Consider the following 27890-nt stretch of genomic DNA (forward strand, 5'->3'; position numbering starts at 1 on the left):
CCCCCACTGATCATCACTTGAACGCATTTTGACTGAGTCATTACTGATTTAGGAAAACAAAAAGAAATACAAAGAAATCTGACAAAGCAGCATTCTAATATCCTTCCATCAATATTTGGCAATATCCAAAAGATAAAAAAAAAATTATATCACAAGATGAGTAATTTTATCATCTTATTTTAGCGTTATTAATTAGGTTTCGGTTGCACAGTTGTTAAGAGTTACAAATTCGTGAACACAGGAATTATAGTCATAAGGAATTAGAGCAAATCCAGTTTTTGAGGCGGGCTAATTAAGTTCACACGGCTGTCCTTAGCTTCAAGACATTTGCATTGAAGGTTCTGTTTTTCATACCAGTCAAAAAATGAACGACGAGACACATTTGAGAAATTACGAGCCCCAGCAACAAGCAAAAGAATGACTAAAAAAGATACTTTATGTCTGACAGATAGTAACATTTTTGAATAATATAAAATCTAGAAGCAAGATTCTTACTGAATTAATACTTTGTAAGGTGGCAGTTTTATTGTCGAGTGATTTTTTTTTAGCAATTGCAGAGAAGTATGCTTCAAACCTTTTCTGATCTTACACTGACTTCAAAGCAACTTTTAAATCTGCATAATGACTGCTAATATACTCGTATCTTTAGAATACATAGGTGAACACAGCACAAATTTTAGGAGGAAAACAATTTTTTTCAGGTGGAAAAAAGGTGGCTTCAATTCACAAAAAGCAATGGTCGGGGTGGGGTAAAATGTACCTTTCAAAACCCACGGGGAGAGAGGCAAATTAGTTGTATTTTGAATTTTTCAGTGAAAATACCAAAAAGAGCATTTTTCATGAAAATACCACCATAAGGTATTTTCAAAATCTGGAGATGGGTCGAAAATGTAGGAGAGGGGGCATATGCCCCCTCCCCTACATTTTTCCCCTACCTTTGACTGTATAACTGTTACCTCAAACTATTTGGTACTTCTTCAGGATTATTTATCTATTATTTGAACTATCTATTATGCATTAAGTTATCCATTATTATTTTTTATCCGTTAATAGTTTGTAATCAGATAATTGTTTGGTCAAGCCATGGATTTTTTTCTTCTTTTATCCACTAAACAAAAGGGTGCTTCAAATCATTTACAACATTAGCCTACTAGTCTATTACCAGTCTAGAGCAACTTTTAAATGTATTTATGGAAATATATAGTCTACCTCCTAAATATATAACAGGATAGGTACACGCTACCCAAACTTTAAATTGGAAGCAAGTTTTATTTCACATTTATTGTACTTATTACTATAAACAATATAATTCTAATGATTGGATCTGCATAGTTCCCAGGCACTTAACTAGTTAACTGCTACTAGAAAACTGTAGAATCTCTACAGGCTTATTTGCTTATTATCTTTATTTTCTATATATTATTTACTTTTATTAATTATTATGAAATAGAAATAGAATTTATTTATCCTGCTCTCTTTATTTTTTTAATATTTGGTACTTTATATGTAATTTACTATCTATACGTTTTGTACTATTTATAACTGTGCATTTAAATCATTCAATATAGTACAGTAGTTTATTTATATTATTTTATGGAAATAAAACATTTATTGAGCATATAACGCCGCAGATGTATACAGCACAATGTTATTGTTTTATTATAGATGATACAGTTTTCCTATATGCAGAATGAATCACCACATCACGGTTTAATGGCTGCTTTAGAACCACATAGTGCCTCTTTATGCTTATTTACTTTATACTATTCTTTTTGTTTTATTTATTATTATGTTTTATAATTTATTATTATATCGTTAAATTATTTTTTCGATTACAATTTTGTACTATTTACTGATTTACATCATTCAAACTAATCACACATGGTTATTTTCTCTCAAAAGCAAGAGTTTTGTATTTTATAAATATGGGGAGTCAAGGGAATTGACACGTTTTTACACCAAATAAGAAGCCTCCTTTGGCTGGATTTCTTACCGGTTTTGAGCCCCGTAACGTACATTGCTCAAAAGGAGATGTGAAACAGAAATTCAGAAGCACTGCTTCGTATAGCACTAGAAGCTCACGGGACTCAAATAAACCCGTGAATTCTTCCAGTGCCATTCAAAGAAGTCCTTTTTGTATCCACAGAATACACTATGTTCAGGCACGTACATAAGATTCTTATTTCCGAAGGGGGGGGGGATAAGTAAAAGTAACTTTAATTTGAATTGCAAGTGTCCTGAAATTGATACGATGTAGCAATTCGGGGGGGGGGCTGAACCCCCGTGCTTGCGTTCCCAATTCTGTATATGTGTTTCTCAAATTAATTTATGTTTTTTTTTTTTACTTAATGAAGTAATTTTCCGCCCATACTAGGAAAGAACATTCGGTTTGGCACAAAAAGGAGAAAATGGTGTACTTCTAAATTACCACATAATCAACATAAGCAGTGTTGCAGAATAAAAGTGGCATACAAGGCGAAAAATAGCTAAACTTCACTTCTTTCTTTAAAAGCATCCGTTTAGTTTTCCGAGAAATAGCTAAACGTAGAGGCCCCCGCCCTACCTTATTTATGGTTTACGAACTCAATGAAAAAAACTTTCTTATTCTAAAACTCATTATAAAAACACACTAAACCCTAAAAGCATTGCATCCTATGTTCCATCCTATATTTTCAGGAGGGGCTAAATCCTCCTTGTTCTAAAACTATTTTTTGAGAATTCCAAATTCTATAGTATTCCATCCATACTATACTCCTATGAACGAAGAAGTAATTTAAATTCTAGCAGCATAGAAGAAACTATTGTTTCCTTTGAATTTTTGACAAGGCAAGAAGATTCGAAGCAAAAAATTTCTTTGACTTTTTCAGATTCCACAAACTTCTACTCCGGCAGGAAAAGAGTGGTGGCTTGGAAATAATAGTAGAAGGATTTAAAAAGGATGGAGGAAAAATAAATTTAAAATTACTTCGTCACAAATGATACCAAACAAACTTTTTGGCAAACTTTTTAAAAAGTAATGTCAGTGCGTGTAAAGTTTTGTCAATAATTTAACCAAATGCAAATTAACTACATCGAAACACTTAAAAAGTTTAGTCTGCTTAACAAATTTTTACTTAAATTTTGAAATTTGAATTCATTTTGTTCTTACAAAATTATATTTAAATATAATTTTTACAAAATTATGCAGTTTGATCTATGTAATTTGATGGATGAGTAAGGCTAAGACCTCATTCTAGTACTGATCTATATTAATTACTAAAGTAGGAAAACAGTCTTCCTTTTTTCCTTCTGTTTTTTTTGTATTATGTATGTTTATTTATGTGTTTCTGCTGTGTCATTGGTGATTTCTTTTTTCATTATTTACTTAGAGTTAAATAAAAATATAAAACTCTTTTTCTTTCAAGCCTGATGGTAATTTTTTTGCAAGTTTTTCCTTTTGCTAGTCTATATATAATTTTTGTTTCTTTTGTTAATTCTAGCTAGGAAATAAAAAATGTCACAAGCTTAAAATAAAATGTTTGACCAAAACATAATTTAGATATTACCTTTACTGACGTGATTCATAAGTTTTCCAGCCTCTGCAACCGCAAATAAGCCGGAAGAGGTAGACTAAAAAAAGCCAAGTTCATTAGTCGTTGTGCACTAATGCTTTTTGAATCGACTGACACGACAAACCACGTTACCATGCTTCTAGCCAACCATTTGAAATTAAATGTCCAATTGACATTCCAAAAAAGCAAGTGATTCTACAATCGGATCTCTACACGTGGACTATTTTGTGTACCAAAATTATCTTAAAGAATATATTTTAGAACAAAAATAAAATCATACATATTCACTATGCAGCCGAGGGGCTGTCGACTTTCCACTACGAAGTGTACATGCTCGGAGCACCACATGTGCCGTTCGGTTCCACCTTGCTTCACACAGTTCTACCACACGTGGCACAGTCCCTGAAACACTTGGTGTCCTTGGCATTTTAAAAGCGGACGGTCTCATAGTTAAACTGATTCGATGACTTTTCTTGAAGAGTTCGCAACTGTATCAAAAACAGTCCCCGGAGCTCTCTCGTTCTATATTTTACTAGAAATTTTTTGGTATCACTTTTTGTGGAGTCTTCTATCTATACCTCAGTTATACAAAATATATTTAGGGCTAAATATTCAATTTGTTCTTCTGCATTTTAATATTTCGTCCGAATTTTTCCTGAGCGACGATCCCTGGACGCTTTTTTGGATGTAGGATTCATCTCTCAACAATTCCCCGCAAATGAACAAAAGTAACATTAGAGCATGAAAAGATACACTGGAGGGTAGCAGAAATAGTATAATTTCCCAGCCACAACTCTTTAGAGGCTATTTAAAAACCATTGAAATGTTCAATTTATTCGTTGTATTAATCAAGTATTTGACCCACTAATTCTTTTAATATTTAATATTTCAATATTTGGAATAAATTAAAAAAAATTGAAATGATTTCAAATATTTCTAGTACTACTAACTCGAGTTATGTCATCCTACCAAGTACACGACTTCAACAAATCCATTCAACCGTCTGTATATTCACTAAGCGGCTGAACTTTTACTTCTGCAACCAAGCTTCTACTTTAACATTTGAAATAAATGAGTTTAATATCGTTTTTACTAGAATAAAATTCTATTCTATGCAGTAAATTCAAAGTATTCTAGAACACTTAATCAATTTCCGTCATCTTGGCAAGTACACGACTTCCACAAACCTATTCAAAGGTCTGTATATTCACTAGGCGGCCGAACTTATACTTTTACGGCCAACTTTTACTTCGACCTTTGAAACGAAGGAGTGTTCAGCTATGAAGAAATTTTATTTTATCCGGTTCAGTCCAACTTTATACAGGGGTCTAGATCCAATAAGCGGCAGGAACTTCATTCTTTTACGGCCGAACTATTACTTCCATATTTGGAATAAAGAGGTTTAAAAACGTTTGGCTATGACAAAATTCTATTTTTAACAATAAATTTAAAAAATTCTAGAAACTTACGCGAGCTCCACCATCTTTCCAAGTATACAACTACTACAAATATAATAGGCCGTCTATGTTCACTAGAAAATAAGAAATATATAAATGCTCAATGGAATATGAAATTTCTTACAAGGTATACTGTGGCAGCCATTTTTCGGGCTACCATGGCAACGAAAACAGTCGCAGCAAATAAAGCACGCAATTCAAGCATTTGCCAGTCACGATATATTCCAGTTAATATGTTTCTTAACCTTGAACTTGTTCAAAAATAAAATATCCGTTAAGAAAATAGAAGGTGAAAAATAAAAGAATTTTGATCATAAGAGAGTGCTAATTTTTTTATGAAAAAATTTTATTAAGTTTAGTTTAGTTTTAGTCAATCCATAAGCTTTTCAACAAAAATTTCAAAATTCGAAATATATTAAATCCAATTCAATGCATCTAATACAGCGTATGTCTATGGCTCCCAACACCAAAACAAATAAGTTCAGAAACGAGTTTCGACAAGCCATAGTTGAAGGAACCTAGCTAGATAGAATGGTTTGGCACACTACTAATATTAGAGGAAGGAATACAAACTTGTAGCCAATAAATATGTACTCAAAGTGTTATCCCCCCCCCAAGAAAAAATGCTAGAAAGATGATACTACGAACCAAGATTAAAATATTGAAAGCTACAATGATGACAGCAGTCAAATATGGTTCTGAAAACTGGGCTCTCCAAAAAATGGAGGAAGATTTACTAAATGTTTTCCAGAGAAAGTGCCAACGATTGTTTTGGGTACCCAACTGCATGACCATACTTGAAACAGTATGCAGTGGAAAAAATGTAGTGCAATCCCGCTTTCAAGGGCCACAATGTGACAAAAGATAAGATGGGTAGGACACGTTCTGCGTCTGCCGAATGACAGATTGCCAAACATTGCCCTTGCCGGCCAACTGTCTTGGACGAAAGGAAAAGCAGGTCGCTCCTGAATCAGGTGGGACAATGCTGTAAGGAAAGGTTTAAAGGAAATGGGTACTTCTTTTGAGGACGTAAAGAAGGAGGCTCTGAATAGATTGAGAAGAAGGAGGAAAGTGCGTAGCTGTGTTGGCCTCAGGCGACTTGGTCCTGCAGTGAGCTGTCAGTTAGTAGTAGTAGTAGTAGTAATAGTAAACAAGGAAGGAAGAATCTGTCATTTTTTCATATCCAACCAGTCAGTCAGAAGGAGTGTTAATTAGAGTATTAAATTGAAAACTGTTAAAACGCCTTTAGCTGGCTGGGATTTTGGATGGTTAACGTATTCATAGCTCCTATCTTATCAGATCCTACCACTTCCTATCATACTGTCTAGCTGGCATCAGTTTTGAAAACTTAGTTTTCCTTATTTCAGATAATTTTATGAATATCTGTAAATTGTTGATTTTATATTTTTATTATCGTCCCTTTCTGTTTCTTTTTTTATTTAATAGTTCCTTCTTCCATACCTAGGCATCTTCTAAATATATTTATTCATCTTATGTCTGTGTGACAATTCTTTGAGTGCGCCTTAACACCGAAAGGCTCTGAGAATATTTTTCGAATTATTAGTTACTTCCCTCATTGGGCTAATAGAAATATTTCCAATGAGTTCTTAAAGAAAAGAAACAAAACAAAATGGATAACCTCTTTAATCTGTTCTAAAACTTCTGAAAGTATTCTACAGCAGATGATAATGCACGATGGATTCGTAGTGCCTATCCTTTAAACTGTAGGATTCTAAGCAAATGACGAGGGGGGGATTACTGCATTGCGATCATTCCTTTAAGCTCAGTATTGTTAGTAAAAATTTTCTATTCTAACGGTATCAATTTTGTTTGGTTTTAGATATCAGTTACATGACGGTGGAAAGTTGGAAAGTTTTCTTTGGATTTCAGACGGATAGCTGTTGAATAGTAGTCGTCAAGTTGAAGAGGGAGGATATACCAGACAGAAATGAATAGACCTATTAAAACATCGCTAGAAATAATTGATAAAAACCAGTCTAGTGCCACGGACAGGTTTGGAGCATTTCAACCGATTAAAGATGTAAAAGTTGAGAAAGATCGTGAATTCCTCTTTGACAGTGACTTGAAAAGTACACAAAGGCTCTTGTTTCTGACGGATCTCTGGCTTTTTTGCCCATTAAAGATAACAAGAGCATGTAAAGAACCAACAGTTGTTGGAAGGGCTTTGCAAAAGAGTTAACATACCTAAGCTGGAGATGAGATTAATCTTAGCAGTGCTGTATTATACGTTGAGAAAAATCTTAGAGTCCTATCTCACAGTGACCTGCGGTTCTACAAGTACACCAAGGCCCTTGTGTATAGTGCATCTCGTGCTCTTGGAACAATAAAGAAAATAAGATCTTATAAAGAAGTAGGGGTTTCTGGAAGGACTTTACGAAGGACTTGTCAGACTTAAGCTGGAGATGAGTTTATTCTTAGCAGTGCCGCAGTATACGTTGAGAAAGAGCTTTAGAGTCCTACCTCACAGTGACCTGCGGTTCCACAAGTACACCAAAATCCCTGTGTATAGTGCATCTCGTGCTCTTGGAACAATAAAGAAAATAAAATCATGTAAAGAGGTAGTTGCTGGAAGGACTTTACAAAGGTCAGGTCTTATCACACCTATCCTGGAGGCGAGGTTTAAGCATAGCAGCACTGCAGTACAAAATGGGTGAGATACATTTTGACAAAGTCCGAAGGTGTGCAAAATATTTTGAAAAACCAAGAAGACATGAAATACGAAGTAAATTGGAAACCTTTGAAACTACCACTACTATCTTAGAGACGAAAGTGTTTTTATGCGATCTTAGATTATAAGATTCTATCAATTAATGTCCTCTCCACCTTGTTCAGAACAAAGCAGAACAAAAAAAATCGAAAAATGGGTAAATAGACAATCCTAACAGCAAAGGTTGCAAATATCGTTAGCCCAAAACAAGTACCTTGGAGGAAATATTGGCTATGGAAACAGGTATCTGGAACTAAATATTAGGAGCTTTTGAAATTCAAATGAGTTGAATTTGTACATTTAAGAACTTCTCTTTACAATGTATACGGTTATAGTAAACTTGATAGTAGAGAGATTTTACAGAAACAAGACCAATTGAGTATCAACTATGAGTCTACTATGAGGCCCCACGTCGAAGGCTACACAGCAGCGCCGTCACCTGCTCTAGCTTGGCCACGAGTGTCGAAGTGGTTGAAGACCAGCCGAAACACTGGTGAAAAAGGCATTACGCTGCAAGCAACTTTCAGAATGGTAAAAGCGTCGAGGCGGATAATTTAAGACATGGAGGAAAATCTCAAGACAACGAATCAATCGGAGGTTCCCGTCATCATGGTCGCCGTTGTAACCCTGAGTTTTTCAAAATAGTCAGCCCAAATACCCGCGATCGAGAAACCCTTCCAGTCACCGGTCGTCTTGCTCAGTGTTGGACCAAAAGGCAGGGTATTTTGTGGAATACACTGTAAGGGTTGGATGGATTGAAGCAACTAATGGCTGTAAAAATCATACTGGGAAGGTCAGTCCCCTGAGCATACAAAGCACTGACTTTGCCCCAAGAAAACAACCTTTGAGGATCCTCTTGATGTGTGAGAAAGAAGTTTCTCCCACAGGCCTGAGGACGGATCATTTATCCGTCACGTCTAATATTGTTGTTTTTAGCGAAGAATGATTCTAAAATTGATCAACTGTAAGGTCAAGACTGAATTTATTTAGATTATATTATCTTGTGTCCTGATTCAAGTACAATTAGCGAGTTTCAATCTATTTTGAATATGTACTAGATCTACTGAGTACCTACAAAGCATCCATGAGTATCCACTAAAAACTTCTACTATAAGTCTACTACCGAATTTAAGATAATGAGTAAAGGGTATCTATCCATTATCTAACATGTTCATCCTAGATATAACAGTCAATTTTTTTCTTTTTTTCTTTTCAGTGTCTAATTGTCTTTCACCCTTGGATCTGTTATGCTATATCTTGTATCATCTTTTGATGCATCTTCCATGTCTTCATGTGTCATTGGTCTTTAATACCAGACGATCATGCATTGTTACTGTTCTTTATTCATTGTTTTTTTTATTGCCACATAAAATTAACTTTAAAAATGAACTCCAAGACTTAATTGACAGTAATGGCAAGTGATTTAAAGTTATAGTGAGAAATTATGTCAAGAGAACAAAGATAAAACTTAGGGAACAGAGATAAAACTATTTGCAATTTTTTGCTCGTTTTCACATGAAGTTTTTCACTTTTTTTTAAACGATGTAAACTCAAAAAGTTACCAAATATACGTTTTTGCGACAACTTACATGGTTTATTCTAGGCCACTGTAAGAAAGCGTCAAGTTTTCCAAAACATTTTCTAAAAGATTATCTTTCTTTTAATGTCATTTTATGTGGCGCCAGGCTATTGAAAACTTAAAATTCCTATATGACACTAATCAACTTTTTACCTAGGCTTTTCAACATCACCCTCGAGAGACCCTTCGAAATTGAACTCCAGCTTGTTATAAACTGCCCTTCAAGTACTTTATGCAGTGCAAGGTGTCTCCTTTTGTAGGTAATCTAACTATGATTATTACCATGTTGAGTGGTTACAATGAAAAGAAACATTTTGTTTTGACTTTTAAACTTTTTCCCTTCATTCTGTCTTTAGATTGAGGGTATATTCAAAGAGCAGTGGCTCTCCAGAAGAAGACATGCTAGAACAAAAAAAGAGGCATTTTAGATTGCTGATTCTATAATCTTTTTTTGGTTAAAGTGCCGTTTGTGACAATTTACCTCCACCCTATGAAGTCCCACATATAACCCTAGGCTACAAGCAAAACAAACATAAAAAAAAAGTAGTACTATTAGATTCCTTTTTTGCTCCTCTTCAACATAATAGTCGTTACCCTGACAATTCACCCCCTGATGGACCCTAATAGTATATTTTTTGTTGTTCTTTCCATCGATTGATCTGTTGCAAAACCAGTTTGGCAGTGTAGACTCGAGACAACCAGTTTAGCCTGAGAGATGGTGCTGAATATTGGATAAAAACTATTCATTTGCGCTTCTGGTAGTAACCTAATAAAGATTTACGTCTCTGAAGTACGACGCTTAAAGATTCGACTCACTCTTGACCGTGATTAAATAAAAAAAAAAGTTTTTTTTAAATGAAAGTATGGAGCAACATTAAAACTTAAAACGAAAAGAAATTACTCCGTATATGAAAGGGGCTTTTCCTCCTCAACGCCTCGCTCTTTACGCTAAAGTTTGACTCTTTCTCTTAACTCTACTTTTTAAAACAGAAAGAAATTTTACCGTAAAGAGCTGAGCGTTGAGGAGGAAAAGCCCCTTTCATATATGGAGTAATTTCTGTTCGTTTTAAGTTTTAATGTTGCTCCTTACTTTCATTTAAAAAAAACGTGTTTTTTTTATTTAATTTCTGGACGTTTTTGAATTAATGCATGTTTTGATCTTGGCTCTCCGCACATAAATAATTAAAAAAAAATTTGTATATTAATTAATTGTAATTAATCGGAAGATTTTGCGAAAAAAGGAGCGAGGGAGGAGGCCTAGTTGCCCTACAATTTTTTGATTACTTAAAAAAGGCAACTAGAAGTTTTAATTTTTTATGAACGTTTTCATTGGTAAGAAATATACGTAACTTACGAATTAACTTACTTAACACACTTCTATATTCGTATGTTTTTATTGCGTATATGAGGGGGTTCAGCCCTCGTCGATAAATAGTTGAAATTACTAAAAGTACTTTAGCGTAAAGAGTGAGGTATTATCAGGAGGTAAACCCCTCATATGTGTAATAATTTTTGTTGGTTATAAGTTTCAATGCTGCTCCTTACTTTCAGTAGAAAAACTTTTCATATTTATTTTTTCTTTTTTTTTTCAAATAATGCTAGAAAAGCCTGCACCTCCTTCATTGAAATTCTCTTCCCCCATGATAAGTCCCTCCTTGGAAATATCCTCCCACGTAACCCTCCCCCCCCCCCTCAGCTCTCCCCCTAAACTAAACAAACCCCCCTGAAAACGTCTGTACACTTCCCAGTAACCATTACTATATGTAAACACAGGTCAAAGTTTGTAACTTGCAGCCCCTCCCACGGGGACTGCGGGGGAGTAATTCGTCCCCAAAGACATAGTTATTAAGTTTTTCGACTATGGTGAATAAAATGGCTATTTCAGAATTTTGATCAGGTGACTTTTGGGAAAAATGAGCGTGGGAGCCCTCTATTTTTTTGGTTACTTAAAAAGGGAACTAGAACTTTTAATCCGTTAGAATGAGCCCTTTCGCGACGTTCTAGGGCCACTCAGTCGATATGATCACCCCTGGGAAAAAAACAAAAAAAAAACAAAACAAATAAACACGCATCCGTGATCTGTCTTCTGGCAAAAAATGTGAAATTCCACATTTTTGTAGATAGGAGCTTGAAACTTCTAAAATAAGATTCTCTGATTCGCTGAATCTGATGGTGTGATTTTCGGTAAGATTGTATGCTTTTAGGGGGTGTTTCCCCCTATTTTATAAAATGAGGCAAATTTTCCCAGGCTCGTAACTTTTGATGGGTAAGACTAATCTTGATGAAACTTATATATTTAAAATCCGCATTAAAATGAGATTAAACTTATATATTTAAAATCAGCATTAAAATGAGATTCTTTTGCTGTAACTATTGGTATCAAAATTCCATCTTTTAGAGTTTCGGTTACTATTGAGCCGGGTCACTCCTTACAACAGTTCGTTACCACGAACTGTTTGATCGTTACCACGAACTGTTTGATGAGGGGTAAGATTCTGAATACATATGAGTGGTGAATATATCTGGATTTTCGACAGGTATCATATTTTTTTCAAGGGGCTCGAATATTCCAAAAAGAACAATTCCAGATCATTATCTGATTTTTTAAAGTTTTTTTTTTAATTTTTCGAAGGGTCCTTCAGGTGAACTTTACGGGATAATACCCTGTAAATACCTTTAAGGGGTAAACTAAGTGAGCTTTAATACCGCCGCGTTATTTTTGTGATGTCAATCATCACATTTTTCTGAGCAGAAGGACCCAACCTTTCATCCGTGGTTGTATGTAACTGTTGCTGCTATGTCAAATTCTGTGCCAGTAAAAAGAACACAAAACCTAATTAGTTCTTCTGTATAAAATTTTAAGCTTGTGAAAAAAAAAGTTTTTTAGTCAAAATATTTTACTTGTAAATTCTTTGTTCCTCTTTGGTAAAAATTTACAAAAATGACCCTATCTCTAAATCGACCCTATGTCGACCTAATCTCTTAAAAATGACCCTAAATCTCTGTAGTTCAAGGGGAGGTGGCCTAAAACATGAACTTTAAACAAAAGTAAAGGGAAGATAAACATTTGTCAGCATGTCAGCATCAAGCCAAGTCTGGTAAAACACGATAATTGGTACTTCCATATTAGCCAGTACACACTCGTGAATTTGGATCTACAAGATAAGACAATAACCGGTTTATAGCTGTCTGTATTCGGAGACAATTAGCTTAGGCTCAGTTGAAATATCCGTTATTGGTACATATAGTTAAATATTTAATATACAGAGTTGGTATTTTGGTTGGGTTAGATTATGTTAAGTATTTAATATAATTCGGTCTGGGCGGCTTGTTTTCCATAATTTTTTTTGTAGTTTCCATAATTTTGTTTCCAAAGTATCATATTTTCATTACATATTGATATATTTCATTATGATTAACCTGACTGCACAATTCGAGTTACGGAAGCAAACTTATAAGCAAACTTCTCAAGTGTGTACAGGCTAATACGGAAGCACCCGATAATTTTCAACCTAACGTTTATCACTTTGTCATACCCAGAGAAAACAGGAACACACTAATATTAAGCAATATAAACTCTATTTAGCACCATCCCATTTAATAAAAAAAAAATTCCGGTTTCTACTGTATAATTAGAATTTTTTCAAATTCCCCTTCCCAAAGCAAAGTCCTATCTATGCACATGGTATTACATCATCCTTATTTCTGCAGAAAGAATTTTTTATATTTAAATTAAATATATTATTTCAATCAAAGGATTGCATCATAACGTAACTGTAATTTCTAAACGTCATCTGTTCACATCTGTCCTCAAGAGAATCATTTCATGCAACTTAGTTTTCAATGTTCTTTACAGCTTAAATGTACTTCCTATATTAAAAACTTGTTAATTAGCGAAAGGGCAAATAGTTTCTTTTTAATGATTATGCAATATATTTACCTTGCTTGCTACTTAAATCCCTCGTGGCCCTAGAACTAGAACCACGCCTAGCTGACAACGCCCTAGGGGATATCGCCCTTTAGTTACCACTGCAAATATGTTTGATCAATAGCAAATTTATGATGCTGGGAATGGTCATTAAGAAGAAATTAGAAAAAACAACAAGTTCTGGAAGTTCTGGAACAGTGATAAACGAGAAGAGTATAATGGCGGCTTCACTATTACTAAATATCCCTGAAAATTGGTTTATAAAATGGCCGTAAGAATGTAAACTTGTTTCTGATTAGTGGACTATTTCAAAAAGGTTTATGAAATGGCCGTAAGAATGGAAACTCGTTTCTGGTTGGTGCACTACTTTTGAGAATAAAGGAAAACGTAGAAAAACGGGGAAAATTCACAGTCAGTAAAAACACAGAACAAATACGAAAATTTGGGCCCCTTCTATCCACCTTCTTTAGTGCAAATATATATAAATAGAGACTAAAGTATACAAAAAGAAACCAAAAGAAAAACTTCTAAACGACTGACTGAGCGGAGGTCTCGATCAAAATATATTCATTTTTCCTTGTTCTCACTGGCTGCGAATTTTCCTCATTTTTTATGTTTTTATTATTGTCATGCTTAGCCAGTCTTGTCTCTGAGTTTATTTTGAATCATACTTAGAAGACCAATCATAGACCATTTTACAGTATAGCGGTGAAAAAAGAAAGAGAAAAAGGAGTCTGCAAATCTCCTATTTGGGATTATCGGCAAACGCCCCCTAAAAGTCATAGAATACCACACCATCGCATTCAGCGTATCTGGCTGTAGGAGTTTCAAGCTCCTATCTACAAAAATGTGGAATTTCGTGTTTTTTGCCAGAAGACCGATCACGGATGTGTGTTTATTTGTTTTGTTTTTGTTTTTTGTTTTCTTGTTGTTTTTTTTTCAGGGATGATCGTATCGACACAGTGGTGCTAGAATGTCGCGAGAGGGCTCAATTTAACGGAAGTTCTAGTGCACTTTTTAAGCGACCGAAAAAATTGGAGGGCACCTAGGCCCCTTCCCATGATCATTTTTTTCCCAAAGTCAACGGATGAATATTTTGAGATAGCCATTTTGTTCAGCATAGTCAAAAACTAATAACAATGTCTTTGGGGACAATTTACTCCCTCATTGTCCAAGGGGGAGGGGCTGCAAATTGCAAAATTTCACCTTTGTTTAGGTATAGTAATGGTTATTGGGAAGTGTACAGACGTTTTCAGGGGGATTTTTTGGTTGGGAGGTGGGGGAGTTGAGGGAAGGGGGTTACGTCGGAGGATCTTTCCATGGAGGAATTTGTCATGGGAGAAGGTAATTTCCATGAAGGGAGCACAGGACATTCCAGCACTATTTAAAAAAAACAATTAAAAAATAAATATCGAAAAGTTTTTTATACTGAAAGTAAGGAGCAGCATTAAAACTTAAACGAACAGAAATTATTACGCATATGTGGGGTTCATCTCCTCCTAAATACCTCGCTCTTTACGCTAAAGTATTTTTAGTAATTTCAACTATTTATTCTACGGCCTTTGCGATTCAGGGGTCATGCTTAAAGAATTGGGACAAAATTTAAGCTTTAATGTAAAGAGCGAGGTATTAACAAGGGGGCAGCTAGGCCTCCTCCCCCACCCCTTTTTTCTCAAAATATTCCGATCAAAACTAAGAGAAAGCCATTTAGCCAAAATAAAATTAATATGAAAATTTGTTTTAATTATTCATGTGCGGACAGCCAAAATCAAAAAATATATTAATTCAAAGACATTCAGAAAATAAAATAAAAAAAACAGTTTTTTAACTGAAAGTAAAGAGTGACATTAAAACTCAAAACGAACAGAAATTACTCCGCATATTAAAGGGGCTTTTCCCTCCTCAACGCCCAGGTCTTTAGGCTAAAGTTTTTTACTGTTTTAAAAAGTAAAGTTGAGAGAAAGAGTCAAACTAAACCCATCTCCCGATGTTCTAGGCGCACTGGGTGAATAAGATCATCCCTGGGAAAAAACAAAACAAATAAACACACGTCAATGATCTTTCTTCTGCTAAAAAGTACTAGATTCGATATTCTTGCAGATAGTAGCTAGAAACCTCTGAAATAGGGTTCTCTGATATTCTGAATCTGATGGTGTGATTTTCATTAGGATTCTATGAATTTTAGTGTATCTTTCCCCCTTCTTTCTAACATGAGGCAAATTTTCTCAGGCTCGTAACCTTTGATGAGTGCAACTAAACATACTCAAGCTAATATGATAGAAATCAGAATAAAAATACAATTCTTTTGGATATATTGGTATCAATTTCTTTTTTTTAAAGTTTTGTTTACTACTGAGCCTGGTCGCTCCTCACTTACAGTTTGTACCAACAAACTGTTTGATTAATTTCCACTTGACTTACATTTTTACTTTTGCTATTTACTTTTCTTTGAAAAGCCTCTTTTTTGGAAAACGTCTATTTCCAAATAAGATACATACTACGACAGCACGTACCAATGGTACAGAAACTGTTCATAAGAACATTACCTTTTTCCTAAGTGCGGCCCTTTTCATGCTACTCTTTGGGCAATACTCAGGGAAGTCATTTTCGGTTTCCTAGTTTTCTCAAATGGACTTTTTGTCGTAAATTTATAGTAAAGTTTCGAGGCATGTATATGCAAAATTACGAGTTATTATTATTTTTTTTAAACATGAAAAAGAATCTTCTCAATGTAGGATCATTCCACGCCCGCTTTGATATATTTTTAATTTGGCATCTTCAAAACTTGACCTTATTCCGCTTTGAAAGATTTTTGCATGTTTCTTGAAATTGTGTTTAAGTGGTGTAAACATGGGATGGAAGCATTACTTGGTCCAAAGACTTACGGCTCTAAGGTTACTTACGTATTATATCGACCACACTTGGACACTGTTACTTGGAATACTGCCATAAAACTCATTTATTTTGCAATGTATAGTGATAGTAGAAAGGTTATTTTAGGTTCGGCTAGATTAGTTCACTAGGCTACTTTGCCCATTTTTATTATATATATATATGAGAGGAACAGACCTAGTCAAAGAAGAACTCAGTGTCTGGTTAGGGCCCATTCGGAATGCGATTTAGATTTCTACTATCACTATCCTGTATTTATATGCAAGATAAACGAGTTTTATGGCTATATTCCACGTGACACTGTCCAAGTGTGGTCGATATAATACGTAAGTGCCACTCTAAGTTTCTAACTGATCAGGGAAAAATGTTTTGGTCCGTTTCCGAGCCTCCTGAAAACCTCCCCTTCCCAGAAAAATTTGTGTTTCTCTTGGCCTACAGAACGATCACTAAAAGTTCCTAGACAATCGATCGCCCAAGATTACGACCTCCTTTTTGAATTATGAAATTCGTCTGTAAACAACTAGAAATTCGTATAATTCGGGATTAGTCATACCCCAGGAATTGATGTAAGAACACAGTCGTGTTGTTCTATCTTAAACAAGAATGCACATCTCCGACTTTTTTCAAAAATAAGTCATTTGTACTCTTAGGGCTCCTCTTTGACTGTGGATCAACTGTTTGCATTTGAAGAAGTGTATTTGCTTCATAGGAACCCATATTAAAGGACCAAATTGAAAAAAAGGTCGCATGTTTGTTTTCAAAATTTGGAACTTGAGCCACTACACTTAAGTTCTGTCGAGAAGTGGAGCTGGGTTAATGCTAATAAAATAAAATAAAATACGATGAAAATTTAATACTTTATCAATAAAAAAAACTATAAAGTAATAGCAGTAAAAGGCCCTTTTTCGAGTGGAAGTATTGCCTAGTAATCCATCTTTGGTAAGGGTAGGCATACGTTCTCATTCAAAAACATGGATCAAAAAGGCAGGGTAGATGTCTACCTTATTCCATAAGCGACATAGGGATAAGGTAAATACACTACTCGATTCCTTTTTAATGTTCTTTCCACATATACTAATCAACTCATTTGCAAATGTACTTTTGCTGGTGGTCCCATATATAGCCAAAGGAATATATAAAAACTGAAAGAAAACAATAATATCCTTACTTTATAATATATATGACTTTTCTATTAATCAGATCATCATGTTTCCTTCCATTATTATCTACTTTTTAAGATCATTTCAAAATAGTATTTTTGTAAATTACCCACTCAATCACACACAGAGAAAAACTCCAGACTGAGAAGACAACTGGCTTTATACTTGAGCTGAAATGTATGTCTACATTTTGTAGCCTAATAGGATATCCACATTATTAGGGCTATACATGGGACCATCCAGGAGGGGGATGCATGCAAATGTATTGGCTAATATTTTTGAAAAGAGGATAAACGAAGAAATCGAGTAGTGTTTTTACCTTGTCCCTATGTCAGTGATGGAATCCCGTATAGGCCTATGTTTACCAAAGTAATCAGTTCTTTGCCTTTTTGGATTATCTATTACAAAGACAATATATACATTTCATGTAATTGTCTCTCAATTACGTAAATCGCCTAGATTTCACCCTGGGGAGTACGTAGAGGGGGCTTCCGGTACCAAACCCTCTGGGCCTAGATTTCCACTGGTTTCAGGGCATTTCTAATTAAATTATCAAACATAATTTTTCTATTATTACCTCCCCTCAGAAATAAATTTCTGCGTACACAATCCTCCAAAATAAATTGAAGTGACAAATTCACAAGTGGACAACTGTAACTTTAAAACTGTGAATATTAAGAAATAGATACACATAGAAGGGACATCTTATTTTTTTTCTTCGATTTTCCAAAGGCAAAATGGGTACTTTTTTCATATAGCCAACACACTCATGATCTCTTATGGCGAACATGAGACAATAACCGGTTTTCATGGTCTTTATACCAGACAATATTAGCTTCGACTCGGTGGGAAACTACATTTTAGCTATATTTTAATTAAATATTTAGTAGGTATTTTGGTTAGGTTAGTTTAGGTTACGTATTTAGTATAATGCGGTCTGGGCGGCCCCCCTTCCATAATTCTTTGTTGTAGTTTTCACAATTTTGTTGATAGTATTATATTTTCCTCATATTTTGTTTTATTTCATTAGCATTAACCAAACTTAAGTTTTCGACAAAACTTGGGAGTGGTGGCTATAAGACACAAGTACCGCAAAATAAAAAACCCATCTAATACATAACTGTCATGCTTTTCTCTCAAGATTAGTCACTTTTGAAAAATAAATATGAAAATAGCTATAGATAATGATTAATATCAAATATAAAAATAAACACTTACTACCAAAAGCGAAAATCATATTGACTATCCAGTTAAGTAAATAGTGAAAAAAATTCACAACAATTTACTATCATCAGGCAACAACTGTGGTAGCATCGTCGTTCCATCACCTGTGCACAAAAGAGCGACACCTGCTCTTATAGTTCCTGTTGTTTGGCAATGCTGAGGGCTTCAAGATGATTCGGTCTGTTACCTGCAAAATTCAAAAAAATAATTATAGGGGATGAACAACCCGTATAATATCCGTAAAATTTGCTTTCTTGCAACCTGGAAAGATGAGTAGATATTAGGAAATATAGGCTATATTGATCAAAGGATGAATATCTAAATTTAGAAAGATAGTGATCCTTTAATAGCGTTACACAAAAATAAGTGAGGGGATAAGAATTTTAGCTACTGAGGGGATGTGAGTGAGCGGACAGCCTGTGTATTTTTTCTCTTAGGGGTAGAATGTGTCAATGGTTAATGAAAAGGTCACGATACCATATAAATAGTGTCATTTCGGAAAATGCAAAATTTAGTAATTTATGTATACTTTCAATCTTTCACCAGATGGCTAATTTGACAGTACTCCTATATACAAATCTTTAAATTAGCCAACCAGCTAACCGGTATTATGAGCCTAGGAGCCCAGCTGGACATATGGAAACATGTTAAAAAACAATTCTTAATCCATAATCTGCAAGACAATCACAGTTAACACATTTTGCAGGGGGATAACGTTTATTTTCACTTTTTTCCTTGTTTTTGCAGTTTTTCTAAGAAATTCATGAATTTCTTAGAACCTATATATTTACAGAATATATACCCCCCCCCCTAATGTGCATCTATATACCCAGGATTTCATCCTAAATCTAAATATAACATTCATGTGTATCACAAATGAACTCTATGCCCATTTTAGCCATATGGTGGATGTCCCCTTCCTACTACTGAATTTTTGCAAGTATCCCTTTAATTGTTCTAATTAACTATATAATTCGCTCATTCTTGGCACTTTTTTTCGAAAATAATATCCACCCCATCCCCACCCCCATAGAAAAAAATATATTTTTACCCTCTTGGGGATAACCTTCTCCTCTCATTAAGTGGCTAACATCAATGATATTAAATTATTGTCAGCTAGGGACTTCGCTATAATTTTGGTTACGAGGATTTGTTCAAGACCTTAGGAAAATATTTAGATGTACATTGTACGATACTTTACGGGGAATGGATTATATCGATCGAATCATTCATGCGTTTTCACGCCTATTGGTATTATAAAATTTATAAAAATAGTTATAGGCCTAAACATATGTTCAATGACAAGTCCAGTATTAAAGCCAAACAACACCAAAGTCAGGTCTTTTTGTCCTATAAAATCCAAGCTTTGAAGTGTAGCATTTTTTTTTAATTTGCCACATCCAAGATGTGTTTTCACTGAAAACAAAAATTAACCATTCAGCGGTTTTCCAACCGTTTTGTTCGCCCAAACATTTCCAACAGTTTTCCAAATGAAAACTCGGGGGTTTCCCAGTAAAGTCAGTGTGCGGATACCAGAAAACAGTAACAGGACCAGGATTTTGAGAAGATTAAGAATAGCTGGCTTAGAGCTTGAAAGGATTTTTTTTTATTGACAAATTCTTTGGCTAGAATTTTGATGACTTTTTTATTTGACATATTCGTAAGAAAAATTGCACAAAATCAAAGTGGATTGGTTGTCCCCTTAGTGGCATGGTCGAAAGATCTGTATAAAAGTAAATGGGTACTGCATAAAATTAAGCCGGAACCCATTCAAGAGGCAGTCACCTCCCTTCTCTGGTTCCACTATTGTCTTGAGTAAATGTCACCGAAAGATTGTCTGGAATCTATGCTAATGATCTGTATAAAAGTAAATAGATACTACATAAAATTAAACTATACCCAAATCAAGGGGGCTGTCACCTCCCTTTCCTGGTTCAACCACTGTCATGAGTATTGTCACTGAAACTGTACCTAGAATATTGAAGGAAGTTAGGGCTGTTTTAAGGATCATTTAAGTACCAGTGATTCTCTGAAACTAATAGTGATGCAGCACGACCATTATAGGGACTGAAAATGTAATAATTTGTTAATGTTAGTTTTGTTTCTTCGTTACCATGGATACATATCTATTAGTCACGAATATTGACGTAATCAATTATGCTTAACACATCTAAAGATTTTGTGACCTGTCAATTTATAAAAGAATAGAAATAATACTTTTTCTTTTTCTTAAGCAAATGGCATTCTCCTCAAATGTCTAACTGCAGCATCGTACGTACAAGATGAACACTGGTTCATCTGAAATTTGCCCCTAAAGTCTCTCGGAAGACCCCAAAAATTAAGAAGAAGTATACAATGGGATCCTAATATCTAGAAATTCGAGACTGTAACCAAGAACCTCTCTCTCAAGATCTGGCCAATGACGGCCAAATTAGGAGAGTCTTATGGGAAGAACGAGGTGATTAAATATGAAAGATTTTTATGGTCAGGACAAGAAAGTCGTAGTTTTTAGACATAAAGCTTTCCTTGACAAAATACTAAAAAATGTGTCTAAAAAATTTTTAAAAAATTTTTAGCTTTCTTGAATTTCTGGACACTTTTTTTCAAATTACCAATTTAAATTATTTTTCATTATTGACCCTTCAGCGAATAAAAATCCTGACAATGTCACAGAAAGATAAATATTGTTTATTTTCAGTTAATTAATCATACAATGAATACACTCATCAAATCCCCCAAAGGCTCCTATGTCTGCAAAAGAGGGGGAATAGCCTACTTTTCAATTAAGCACTAAATCAATAGAAGAAAAAAGTTAAATACATTAAATAAATTACATATAATTAAACAGATTATACAGACTCTAATCAGTGCTATACAAAAGGAGACCAAAATGCAAAAACAGAAACCAAAAATAAATAAAAAAATAAAAAATTTTAACATGTTAACTGATTTTTTTTTTTTTTTTTTTTTTTTTTTTTTTTTTTTTTTTTTACAACTCTTATGAAGGTACCAAATGAGCGGCATTCGCGAACCGAATCGGGAAGGATATTCCACATAGAATGACACACAACAAGAGGATTAAATGATCCTGGGCTATTGCCCAAAAATTTATTTAGGGGAGTAGCGCAATTCATAAAAAAACAAAATTAAAGCGGAACGTAAGAAAGGCTTTTCTAAAATATGGAAATTATCAAAATGACGAAATTTCAGGATTTTCTAAGGGCCCTGCCTCTGATCCTCCATGCCACATGCTTCTAACTGAATCCGTCAATGATAAAACTGCATAGTGTAGGTCCATATAGTAACGTACTCAAAATTTCCTAATTATTCCCATAATTTCAAGAATTTCATGTAATATACCAATTTTGGGTCTTCCTATAAGTCCTCATACCACAAATCAACAATGTTATTTGTGCTGACAATATATGAAAACTTTTATACAGACTGGTCATTTATTAATCTTGTTTTAATTCACACTATGTAAAGAATCGATTTGTTGAATCAAATAATATAAGCTGCCGATTCTTTAATAGATTAAAAGGAAATAGTTATGGTGCGCAATCGATTTGGTTTGATGATTAATCGATATGGTAGTTTTAAGAAAATCAGATTTTATATCTTTCCACTTGTTTGTCACGATTTTTAATCACAACCTGCTCCTAACAGCTCATTGGCTGTGTTTCATTCTCTTTGTTTCATCTCTTTGAAATTGTGGCTTGATTTGGATATTGACAAAATATGATGACAAGTTAACCTATCATCGAAGTCTTTTGTTTTTATTCTTGATGCTTCCCATTCTTATTATGAAAAACAAGTTTTTTGGGTTGGAACCGTCCTGAAAATGTGGCATTTTAGGTGTTATGTTTCTAATTAATGAATGGACTACTTCTTATTTTTCAACAAGACACAGCTTAAAAACTAGCCCTTCTAACTATATATATATATATATATATATATATATATATATATATATATATATATATATATATATATATATATATATAATATATATACTATATATAAATAGTATATATGCTATGCTATAGTATAGTATAGTATATATACTGTGCTATACTATAGTATAGCATATATACTATATATATATATATATATATATATATATATATATATATATATATATATATATATATATATATATATATATATATGTATATACTATATATATATATATATATATATATATATATATATATATATATATATATATATATATATAGTATATACATATATATATATATATATATATATATATATATATATATATATATATATATATGTATATACTATATATATATATATATATATATATATATATATATATATATATATATATATATATATATATATATATATATATATACGTATTATATATATATATATATATATATATATATACATAATATATATATATATATATATATATATATATATATATATATATATATATATATATATGTATAAATATACATATATATATATATATATATATATATATATATATATATATATATATATATATATAAAGGTCAGAGCATAAATGAAAAAATGAAAAAAAAATATTAACATAAAAAAAGCACACAAGTGCAGTATTATACAAAAAAAAAAGACTCGACATCTCACTAAATCTAGCAAGAAAACCAGCCCGTGAGTAACCTACTATTATTTGTGTGTGTGTTTTTTTTAAGTAAGTTTTGAAACTGCGATTTCCGAGTCTGTTATGCTATACTAACTTATCAATGTTTATTTGCGTGTTCAAGTCGTACCTGGAAAAAGAATTTGGCGAAACTTATATATATATATATATATATATATATATATATATATATATATATATATATATATATGTATATATACGTATCAGTAACTCAGCTGCTTTATTTCGTAGCTTACTGGACATAACTACGAGACAGTCCGCAATCGCAGAGGGTAGCACTTGAAATATGAAGTCATAAAATAAATTTCTTTTGAGAGTTACTATTAAGGTGTCACTTTAAGTTAAGGCAATTGCTACAATTACATGAATTCATCGCACGGTGAAATGGCAGATAAAAAGTCAAATTGTATTTTATTACAACGATGAATACCCTCCAGGAACCTAGATATTATTTGCCAGAACTGATATATTTTCTTCTTATCGGGTACTAAAATTATTACAACCCTGTGAGGTGCAGTAGAATATAAATTCCTTGCTATAACCTGAGACAAGATCTAAAAATTCGGGTTGGGGGATATACCACTCAGATAATTCAATCTTCGAGGAATAAACTGTATAAATTGGCAAATTCAGCCACTAAAGAGGCAATGGCTATCTCTAGGCTAGTTTGATAAGTTCTTCGACTCTGCCTAAATTAAAAATATTTTTGGAATTTGAAATAAAATATGGCTTGTGGAGGGTTTGATCTTCAGATTTAGAATCAAATCCATTTTAAAATTCAGCGAAACGTCATAAAGTAAATATTTCGATGTTCATATTACTGACACACAAATAAAGTGAACACACCACTCGATAACCTTTTTATGCTCTTTGAGAATATAATGATCGTTTCTCTTGCAAATTAAAATTCAAGCCCTTTTTGAACCCTTGAAATGACAATTTTGGGGCATAAAAAGGGCTTATAACGTTGTTTTTAAACTTACTTCAAGAATAAATCCATTTTTATAAAGTTAAACAATCCACAAGCATTGGTTTATCACGATTAAGTTTGATAAAAAATTCAAGACAATTTCTCTATTTTCCCATCTGCCATGTTTCTTCTGTCGGCGTTTGATATTTTTTTGACATACAATTTTTTGTATTTAAGTTTTCTTAAGAAGAAAACTTGGCAGATTTATTTATTTTTTTTTTATTCAACTTAACCTTGACAAATCTATGTCACAATTCACAATCAATGGATTTACAATGAAATAGTAAGCTTGAGACAAATGTTATAACCCATTTTAAATCCAAAAAATAAAGAATGATATTATTATTTTCAAGGGTTCTAAAACAGCTTAAAATTGAATTTGCTGAAAAAGCGATTATTATATTCAGAAAAGGCATAAAAAATGGTATCCAATGGTATGTTCGCTTTATTCCTAAGTCAATAATATGAACAGCGAAATATTTACCCGTGATAATTTCATATTACACGCAGAATTTGTGCGCAATAAAAATTTTGAACTTATTTCCAAAATTTCTACTCCCTTTCCATTGTCCTTTTCCATGTTGTGCGATTATGTGAGTTAGCAAAAAGAAAAAACAAATGTATTTGGTTTTTGGTAAAATTTTTGGCAAAACTTCTCAAACTGAGACGCATTCAAAACTCAAGTTTTGAATATTGTCATTTTTAGAAGTTTGAACGACATTTCTTTTAGGAAACAGAGATATTTCCTCAAAAACAAAAAAAAACAGAGATATAATCCTCAAAAATTCTCCAGAAGGAAAACTTAAAGCTGAAATGACTTTACATATTAGAAAATCAAATTTCAAAATTCTACAATGAAAATTTTACAGCACCCCAAATATACCTTGTCATATTTGACACCCCAAATCATATTCGGGGAAATTTAAAGATTCTATCTTCTAGGCTAGTTGGACCTCTGCCCTCGGAAGGCTTTCGCTGCCTCTGAAATGGAATTATGACTACTAATTGCAGCCAGCAGACCTTTGCTATTTTCAGCCTTTTAAAAATGACCGCTGCGTATTTTCATTTCTAAACACTAAACTGTGTTTACTTGTTTTGTCTTTTCACCTTTTTGAGCTTAGGCAGGAAAAGTGCATACCAATGGTCTTTTGTTCCCAAAATAAAGTACCAAAAACAAACGTTTTTTGAAGCATCCGAAAAAATTCGATACTATTCTGACAAAAAAAACCGCTCCCGGTAATGTATTATCACTTCTAAAAATAAAAAAAGAAACCCTAAGAAATTTTGGGAACTACTTCAAACCATTCTAAAATAATTACTTTATCATTTTTAAAGGTAAAATTGTTTTGCTTTACCCCAAATCCCGCCCCACCTAAAGAAAAATATATAACCCAAATTATATACACTCAATGAATTTTCAATACCGTGACTCTTTTCTACGACAAACGCTCAACAGGCGGTTGAAGAAAAAAGTTGCGATACTGAAAATACAATGAGTTTGTAAAATTTGGGTATAAGTTGATCCATTAAGAGGAGGATGATAAAACGAAGTAAAGCAACCTTTAGGGATGGTACAAGTAATTATTTTAGAACATTTTGAATTGTTTTTACGGATTGTATAGTGTTTCTTTAGATTTGGCCATGTACTAAACCGATAACAAATAACTTACTTTCAAGTCTCGGCTTCAACTCCTCACTGGGAAAATTGTGCAGGCTCATCCCCCTTCCCTTCGGAGCATTTCTGCTTCAAGAAATTGAGAAGTTGAGGAAAAATCTAATATCTCATCAATCAAAATTATCAAGTAACGTTTTTTTTTTCCAACATGGAGTTAAACTTATCCAGCTTTATATTTTCTCCGATGGAAAGTGAGCAGCCATTTTTTCATTTACATGGTTTGACATTGAATTTGAAAAGTTTGGAGTTTGAAAATATGCAAAACAAACTTTATTTTTCCTTAAAAAGTAACAAGAATAAATAAGTTTTTATCTATACAGTCAATCTGGTAGAAAATTCAATTAGTTGTATTGAAACCCTTGGTAAAGTTCTAGTTTAGCAACTTTTTCTGTCTTGGAAAAGGGTTAAGTTAGGAAAATGAAACTTTCAGTAATGAATCCAGGGCCAAAAATGTACCCCGGGAAGGTACTGCCAAGCTTCCACGTTAACCCTCTTCTGACTCCTAAGTCTTAGAAATTTGCCTACTTGACAGGTCTATGCTTATTGAAATTTTGACAAAACAACATTTTACTTTAATTTTGAGTTATCTGTTTCTTTTTCTCTGGTTTTAGTTCTGAAAATGCAATTCCTGTTATTTGAGTAGAATTCTAAGGCATACCCATGTTTTTCTAAATTTAGAAATGTATTTGTAGATCTTTGAAACCTCATAAATTAGGGTTGAGCAAAGTTGTGAAGCTGAAAACAGTTTTGCTGTACTTCATTTAAGCAGAGGATCTATTTTTCAAGATTTCAACTTAATAACACAAATATTTTAAAGGTCATCAAAGGCCAGGGCCCTCTAGAAGGAGAAAGAGTGGGGGTAGATACTTCAAAATACCTTCCCGGGACATACTTAGGCCTTTAGACCCATCCCTGAAAGTTTCAACTCCCTAACCTAGCCCCTTTCTAAGATAGCAAAAAGTAGCTAAACTAGAATTTTACCAAACCTTTTTTTCATACTTATCTGTTATCCGGTACACACTCGAGAATTTGGATATTTAAAATCAGACAATAAAGGGTCTAATTGCTGCTTGTATACGGAGATAATTAGCTTCGTCTAAGCGGAAAAATACATTTAACCTATATTTTAATAAATATTTAGTTCGTATTCTTGCTAGATTAGGTTAGGTCACATTTTGCATGCAGCGCCACTATACTTACTCCTCCCCCCTAGCGTGCAAATGCACAGACCAAATTATATATATCCTATCCATCTCCCTAGCGTCTCAGTTGTTTCAGCCCCGTACCTGTTGATCCAAATTCTCGAGTGTGTAGTGGCTAACAGATAAGTACTCTTTTTTTATACCATATTTAGATTCTAAAAACGCAGTTCGGAGGGTAAACACTGGATATTTCCTTAACACCTTTTTTCACATGATATTTTAACGCACGGAACCAACGCGTACGGTGTTTCAAAAATCTTTCCTTTCCCGCTTTTCTTATACAACTTGGTGCTCTAGAGTTGAAAATTCTTTTTAAGCTTCAATTGCTACGTTGTATGTAAAAAATATTGAAGCAGCTGTAGGGGTTAATATCTGCCTATGCAGAGTAGTTAACCAGATATTCCCTCTTTTTGTCCTCCCTTTCTTTGGTCCTGGCAAGAGAAAGATGTTTCATATTACAAGACGTGGGACAGTTAATCCCCTGCCAGTTTCTTCAACAACATCGCGGCATAATGCAACAATTAAATGGCGAGTGAACGTTCCCTTAGAGCTCACTTTGATAGCATCGGCAATTGTGTAAGTGACTTAATTCGCAAGATTCATAAAAGTGTATATGACTTACTTCGCTATGTTCGGTACGGAAAATTCACCCTTTTGGCATTTTATCTCACAGCTTTGCGGCATAGCACAACAATACATATAACAATAAAATTGCTAATCATCCTCCCGGGTTTCACTCTTAAGACTGTGATAGCGACTCAGTCGATGGAAGTAACATCGAAAACCGTTCCGCTACTGACTTCCGACAATTAAGCCCCGAAGAAGAACTGTCCGCAGGCTTTAGGCGTT

At 33.6% G+C, this 27890-nt stretch overlaps 2 long non-coding RNA genes across 2 annotated transcripts in view; one reads left to right on the forward strand and one right to left on the reverse strand.

Annotated features, from left to right (window-relative positions):
* The window catches only part of LOC136031508 (uncharacterized), a 72417-nt gene extending 65465 nt beyond the window's left edge, over window positions 1–6952 (forward strand). The window contains exon 3 of the long non-coding RNA XR_010618524.1: window positions 6849–6952. This is a non-coding gene — a long non-coding RNA (uncharacterized LOC136031508). The remainder of the gene's footprint in view (window positions 1–6848) is intronic.
* LOC136031507 (uncharacterized) lies at window positions 298–27890 on the reverse strand. The gene is made up of 4 exons (XR_010618523.1): window positions 27664–27890; window positions 18514–18706; window positions 5021–5082; window positions 298–421 (listed from the first exon to the last, which is right to left on the reverse strand). It is a non-coding gene; the product is annotated as an uncharacterized LOC136031507 (long non-coding RNA).

This window comes from Artemia franciscana, chromosome 9 (assembly GCF_032884065.1).
Source record: "Artemia franciscana chromosome 9, ASM3288406v1, whole genome shotgun sequence".
Lineage (NCBI taxonomy): Eukaryota > Metazoa > Arthropoda > Branchiopoda > Anostraca > Artemiidae > Artemia > Artemia franciscana.